Below are 7,160 nucleotides of genomic sequence, written 5' to 3'. Positions count from 1 at the left end.
TTATGTAAGAGATGCATGGGAGTGAAAGATATAGTATTTGTCAAGAGATCCTGTTCCCATGCTGCAGATTAGCAAGGGCAGAAAAACAAGTTTGTCCTCCAGTCTCCACCACTCCATAGGCGATTTTCTCAGAGCTTGTCCTGAGCCCAGTAGAAAGAGGAAGACTGAGTTGGCATCATGGGTGCAAGGAAGAATGCCCTGCATCCCCTTAAGCAAGTCTCCTCTCCACCATGATCTACCAACTAGGGCCCCAGTCTGCTCCTAGGCCAGCAGCTCTGTCAAGGGCAGTGGGCCCAGCCCTTGGCATCAGTTCCTCTCCCTCTAATTACTTTTCACACACTCTGGCGCCAGGCCTTCCAACCAAATAACAATTGATTCTTCACTTCTCCTGGATCAATGCCATCGACCCAGAACAGAGAGGACGAATCCAAACTCACCCTCTAGGAAACCAGTGGCCCAAGGCAAAGCCCAGCAGAGAGATCTGCCTACTCAAACTTTGGCAGCAAACACACATGTGCGCACACACACACACACACACACACACACATGCATGCACAAGAAGGCATATGGATGAGTATGTGCATGAAATGCACTGGGCCACACATAGATATTCCCATGGAGGCACATAAATAGTTTGATATATATACCTAGATGCTCTTGTATATGGCTACACATGTGTACACAAACACACACATACATTCACACATGGGGGAACGTACACATGCCTTTGACTAGAAGAGGGCCCTTTTGGAACCATAGAAAGCATGTTTTGGCCAAGTTTTGAACAGAATTCTAGCTACTCACCAGCCCCCTTTCCACCTGCCTTCTAAACTGCAAACGCAGGAGCACGCACTGCCTGTGAGTCATGGTGTGATGAGCCCAACACGCTTATGACACACACCTCCAGCAGAAGCTCTTCTGCCAGTTGTGTAGGACTCTGGCTCCCACTCCTATGGGACATGCCCTGCCTGCTAATCTCTTTGGGGGTGTTGGAGAAATGCTCAGCCACTTCTATACCAGACAGAGCCCATTATAACTCAGCTGGGCTTTCTCTGCACCTCCATTCTCAGAGGAGCTTGGAGCACATCTGCACCTGAGGCCCCAAACAATAGGAAATGAGGTGCCAAGCCTTACAGAAGCCAATGCAGAATGACAGCCGCCAGCCAAATCCCATCAGGCACAGATATGGGGACACAAAAAGAATGTCAAGTGCAGAAGAGAGAGAAGGCAGAATGGGACCACCCATTCCAAACAGCCCAAGCACATGCCCAAGGCCTCAGACTATACTGCCCCCTCCCCTTGAAGCCAAGCTTGTCTACGCTCCACTGGCCTCATGCCATGTCTACATCTAGGTCAAATCACAGAAATACAGAACATCAGAAGTAGAAAAGCCCTTAGAGATTTTTAAGTCATCGCCTCTTCATTCTCTCAGTGCCTAAATTTCCTTAATGACTTTCTCAGCAAGTGACTATCCATCATACTGAACTTGTTCACTGGGACACCTTGGCGAATGGAGGACTCTCATCAAGCAGCCAGTTCTCTGGCTGAACAGCTATAAAATTCAACATAGAGTCAAAATCTTCCTTCCCATAATGTCCACCAACTGGCATGAAGAAGAAGGAAAGCCATCTTAATTGGAAACGGTTGGTGATCATACTGAAGCTGCTTATAGGAAGGAACACTGTTTTATGCTTCTACTCACAGTTCTTAACATGGGACTGCGTGCAGAGGTGGAAGACCCAGACCCAAAACCTTGGAAGGACATGCAGGTGACCTTAACCTCCTGTATGGAAGGAGAAGGCCTTGAAAATGGCTAAGATAGGGCCACCTGGGTGGTGCAACCAGTTAAGCGACCGACTCTTGGTTTCCACTCAGGTTGTGATCTCAGGGTTGTGAGATCCAGCCCCACATCGGGATCCACGCTCAGCGCAGAGTCTGCTTCAGACTCTCTCCTTCCACCTCTGCCCCTCCCGTTCATTCTCTCTCTCTCAAATAAATAAATAAATCTTAAAAAAAAAAAGAAAATGGGGGGTGGGAGGATGGGTTAGCCTGGTGATGGGTATTGAGGAGGGCACGTTCTGCATGGAGCACTGGGTGTTATGCACAAACAATAAATCATGGAACACTATATCTAAAACTAATGATGTAATGTATGGGGATTAACATAACAATAAAAAATTTAAAAAAAAAGAAAATGGCTAAGATAGTTTTCAACCTATGGAGAAAGCCCAATTTTGGATTTGTCTCCAATTTTGTCTACTAATTTTCCTATGTGACAGTGGGAAAATTCTTTCTTGGGACCCTCTGGGCTCAGCCTTCCCCAAAATAAAATGAGTTAATGGGATTACAACAGATGATGATGTGTCTAAGGTCTGAGGAGAACATTTTCAGTGCTGTGCATGCCTGTACACCAACACCCAAGCCTTGGCTCCAGCACCAGAATCTGAACCTTCCCACGTAACGAGGAAGTCTCTGAATTCATGTTCTCCAAGTGCATGGTTTAAAACTTCTCCGTATTATCTATTGCCATCTCTCACTCACACAGAGCTTTTCCAACCCCTCCCTTAAGGGCTTGAGGACCATTAATTTTGCCCCTGTGCCTCCACACCCCACTACCTAGAACTGCTTGGACTGAGGAGCATTTCTTGCCATTCACCTGTCACTTATGGGCCAATAGAGGGTCATCTGATGCAGAAAAGAAGCCTGTGGATGCTTCCATCCCCCACCATGTGAATTAGATCTCACCCATTACATGCACTTACACAAGATTTGGAAGACAGACAGGAGATAGAGTTGATCTTTGGGAGGCTGCTGATCGTTGTCAAGGTCATAATAGTCTTGTAGGAGTTTTCAGTTTTCATTCTTCATTTTCCAAGTTTCAAAAACAATAGCAGTGGCCTCTTCATCTGACTGCTTAATCCCTGGATTCTACTGTCTATTCTCCCATCTCAAGATCTCCAGAGGTTTCTCTGGGGCCAATGGCAGCTTCAACCTGGATGGGCTTAGCCCCATGGGCACCTCAGAGCTGCAGCATTCCTAATTCTGTATTGCTGTGGGAGTCATTCTAATAATCTCAATACCGAATCTGCCTCTCCCGCCCTTCTAACAAATGCATAAGACCCTAAATTTCTGTATTAAATCCCTTTCTGCTTGAAATCTCTAGAGTGGAGAATTTTTCCTTCACTCAATCTTGACAGACAAGGTGAAGCTGGGTTAAGAGCAGTTTTGCTGTCAGCTCAGTTCAACAGATATTTAATGAGCACAAACCATTTATCTTGGCACTGTGCCCACAGAGACACATAAGGCACATGTAAGCAAGGTCCTGACATGGCAGGATAGGAAGGGCATGGAGAACAGAAGTTTTAGTGTCCACCCAGTCAGCCAAGCTAAAGGGAGAGAAGCATGTGGAAGAAAGACAGCCTCTGGAGGCAGATAGACAAGGTTGGATCCTGGTTCCGGTACTTACCACTGAATGAACTTGGGCAAGTTGCCTACGCTTTGTCTAAGGCTCAGTTTCTGTCCTTTACTTCTGCTGCTCCTCCTTTCCTTTGTGTTTGTTATCATTCATCCTTCAAGACACAGGACAGATGTCTTCTCCCTGAGGTCTTCCTGGATCTTCTCCCTCAATGCCTCTGTTCTATGCTAACATCTCTCCTGACCCTTTCCATGTGGTTCATGGAAGGTGTTCAATAAATTGAATTAATCTGATTCATTCTCTTTCTCTTTCTCTTCCCCTTTCTCCTTTTCTCCCTCTCCCCCTCAGTCCCTCTTTCCCCCTCTCCTTCTCTCTCTCTCTCTCTCTGTCTCTCTCTCTCACACACACAGACACACAACCCTCACTGGAGTAAATTATGTCTAAGGTTGGGTTCCCTAGATGCAGAACCTGAGATGGGGATTCTTGTGCCAGGGATTTATTGATGGAGGGATCTTAGAATGAATCTAAGAAAAGTGAGGCAAGCAGGATGGGTTGGAGAAGAAGCCAAGGAAGGATAGGGTTTCAGTTGAAGATTAACTTCAGTCTGCTCTCCCCCTGGAGTTCTGGAGCATGAACTCTATGGGCACTGCAGAGCTGTCCCATCTTGAAGAAGGGGGATTGCCCTTTGTAACCTGTATTGATTGGATTAGATCACCCCAGGTGGGGGGCATAACCTCCCAAGCATTTTCTTGCAGGCAAGGGTACAGTTATAAACCAATAGTGGCCTATACTCATGGAGGAACTGAGGTGGGTATAACAACCCAATAAAGGGATCTGGGAGAAGCACCAACTGCAAGATGTATAAAATAGCAAATGTACTACAAGAGCCTAGAGAATAAGAATTGGGCAGGTGGGGTCAAGGGAAAGACAGCAGGTTCCTAATCAAGTTGCCTTTCTCCCCCATCAGCTAAACCAGAGCTTGGGCAAAGCAGATTCTCACCAAGACAGCAACATGGTCATAACAAAGAATTGGTTATGCTTGCAGGTGTTTAGGGATTAATAGCAAGCTTATTAATTAAGCAACACAAAGCTGCAAGATGTGTTTTTCATTATTTGCCACAGAGATGTTGTTTTGGCTGCAATGAATTCTGAACTGTGTGGTTGGACCTGTGGATCACCAAAGGGCATAGCAGGTGGAAGACATCTGGGGCTGTGCTTTGGCAGAGAGCATGCCATTCTGCCTGAAATGCTTTCCAAAACCACATGGTCTCAGCCTCTTCCCAGGAGGCAATGGAATGTCTCCCCCCTCCCCTTATTTTTGACCAGCCTGTAGGGAGGCCTCCTTCCTCCCCAGCTGGGAGTCAGTGCTGTTCTATCCAGAAGCCAGGAATGGACAAGAAATTTTTGTGTCAGGAATGCAGTGACAGCCTTGTAAAGACACAGCAAATGGAATATATCACCTAAACCAGTCCTTAGCCCAGAAAGAGAAAAAGCAGAGCTGGCCAGAGCTGGCTTTCCTCACACAGAAGAAACAGCCCAGGAGTCTGCAGGGTGACCTGGATCCTTGCACCTTGGCAAGGAGGGACAATGTCACAGTGACCTGATGCCTGGGATTCTGTGTCCAGGGGACTGACATAAGGGCCATGTGCTACTTGCCTTAAGGTGAACCTCCAATCTTTGTTAGATTTTTTAACCTCTAAGCCAGGAATCTTGAGTTCTACACCCCCTACAACAGACTTCTGGGAGGCCAGAGTCACCAAACCAGGAAAAGAACAGCTCTGAGGAATTCTGCAGAAGTCTTTTCTAAGTTGGTCTACTTCCGCTACCCTTAGCCTTACTGCCTTCCCATCTCTGCCTTTTCTTGCCCTAATGGAGCAGGTGGTGATTCTTCTCAGAACAGAATTGGACCAGGGGAGTATCTCCTCTGGCCAAGAAGAGAAAGTGACAGCAACAGGTCCCAGAGAATATGCCTGTCTAGAGACATTGAATGCCAGAGAAGTAAAACCTGCACCTGGCCCCTTCCAGCCCCAGGTCCCTGGCAGGCTGCCCCCACTCTGTTCCTAAAGAGACAAGACAAATGGTAGCTTCCTGCTCACTGGTCTGGCATTGAGTGAGCAACAGTCAAATTGGCTCTTGTTTATAGGGTGAGTGTTGAGCCAGAGCATTGAAGAAAGGGTCACTTTTAGCAATAGGATCATTCCTCACATGGTGAGAAACTTCTAGAAATGGAGATTTAAGCCAAGAAGATGGGACTCAGGCTCCAAGGAATTAAGAAAGATGGGAATGATGGGGCTGGGGTAGGGAGGAGGGGGCATCAGCAGGCAGAGCAGGCACAAGCATGTGGTCTGTCTGGATCAGCTGGTGGGCCCTGGTCAGTCTCTCACACTAAAAGCTAGCTACCCTTAGTAACCTTTCCATCCCCCATGTCCTCCAGCCAGCATCACCCACTTACCTCTTCAACCTTTGCAATGCTGCTTCTGCTATGGCAAACACAGCTTTGGCTCCACTCCAAAAACTGTTCCTTCTTACTTGAGTCATTTTCATAAGCAATGCCTGAAAACTGGAAAGGCAAAGGCTTGGTGAATTTGGGGGTCATGCAGAGAGGTCAACCCATTCAACCCCCTGCCTCTAGAAATTTACATCTCCTAGAATGTGAGGTATTCTCCTATTACTATGCATAAATCATGTTAAGATAGAAGATGATGCTTGGCCAGAGATCCAGAGCTGGCTTGCCTACATCCTGCCCTGCCACAGCCACTGTCAACTGCATCCCAACCCTGCAGTGTTCCCGCAGAGACAGATGTATGTGCGGAGAGCAAAGCTAGGCCAAAGCATGGTCTCAAAGTTTGTGCTGCAAACCCTAAAACAGCCCCTGGGGAGCAGTCTATACACATAGAGGTCTCCTGTGGCCAAGACTGAAGGCAGGTGTTCTTCCTTTTCTTCCTAGGTCTATACACTCTCAGAGAAGAGAGAGAATCCCAAAGCAAAGCACAAAATGAAAGCAGAGCACTTCTTCTTAAGGCCCCTGCCAGGAATCCGCAGGCCAAGACAGTTCATGAGTGGGGGAGAAAGAGAGTCCTAGGGCTTCACAATCCTGAGGAAAAAAGACCATACCTGTAGCACCTTGGCCCCAAACCATCCTTGCCCTTGGCCCAAGGAGACCCATCTTTTTTCCACCTGTGCATGAAATGAGGGAGGGTATAAGGGAGCAGAGAAATCCTGAAGCTTCCCCTGGTAGCAATGTCCCAGGCAAGCTGGGTCCCTAGGTCATTTAGCACTTCACTGCATAAATCTGTTAGGAATCCAACTGCATCTCCAGTGTCTTCAGGGTCCTCTTACTCTCACCTGAGCTAACATGATGAGAAGCCAAATTACTGATGCTGTGGGAGGCTTCAAATGGTGTTTCCTGTGGGTATTATTTCCAGCCTAATGTTGTATTAACATAGCTCTGCCTGGTGATTACTATATTATTATATATTAATCATAGGATAATGATGCACACTCACCCTGCTTCTCTCCTCAGTCAGTTATGAGATCCCACCTAGAGCCTGAGGCACCACACCTGCTCTCCCTGTATCTGCAACCCCATCCCACCCTCAGGGATCTGCCTTGGGCTCAGCACCCCTTCTTAAAGTCAGAGGAGGATAATTTCTTTGTGTCTATGCTCCAAGGTAACAGTGTCCAAAGCCGGAGTTTGGAACCCACAAGTCTTGGCTTCCAATTAGCCCTCTTTCCTACCCTCACT

This window comes from Halichoerus grypus, chromosome 11, assembly GCF_964656455.1.
Source record: "Halichoerus grypus chromosome 11, mHalGry1.hap1.1, whole genome shotgun sequence".
In the NCBI taxonomy this organism is placed as follows: Eukaryota; Metazoa; Chordata; class Mammalia; order Carnivora; family Phocidae; genus Halichoerus; species Halichoerus grypus.
The sequence above is the reverse complement of the archived record's forward strand: the minus strand, read 5'-3'. Positions refer to the sequence as shown.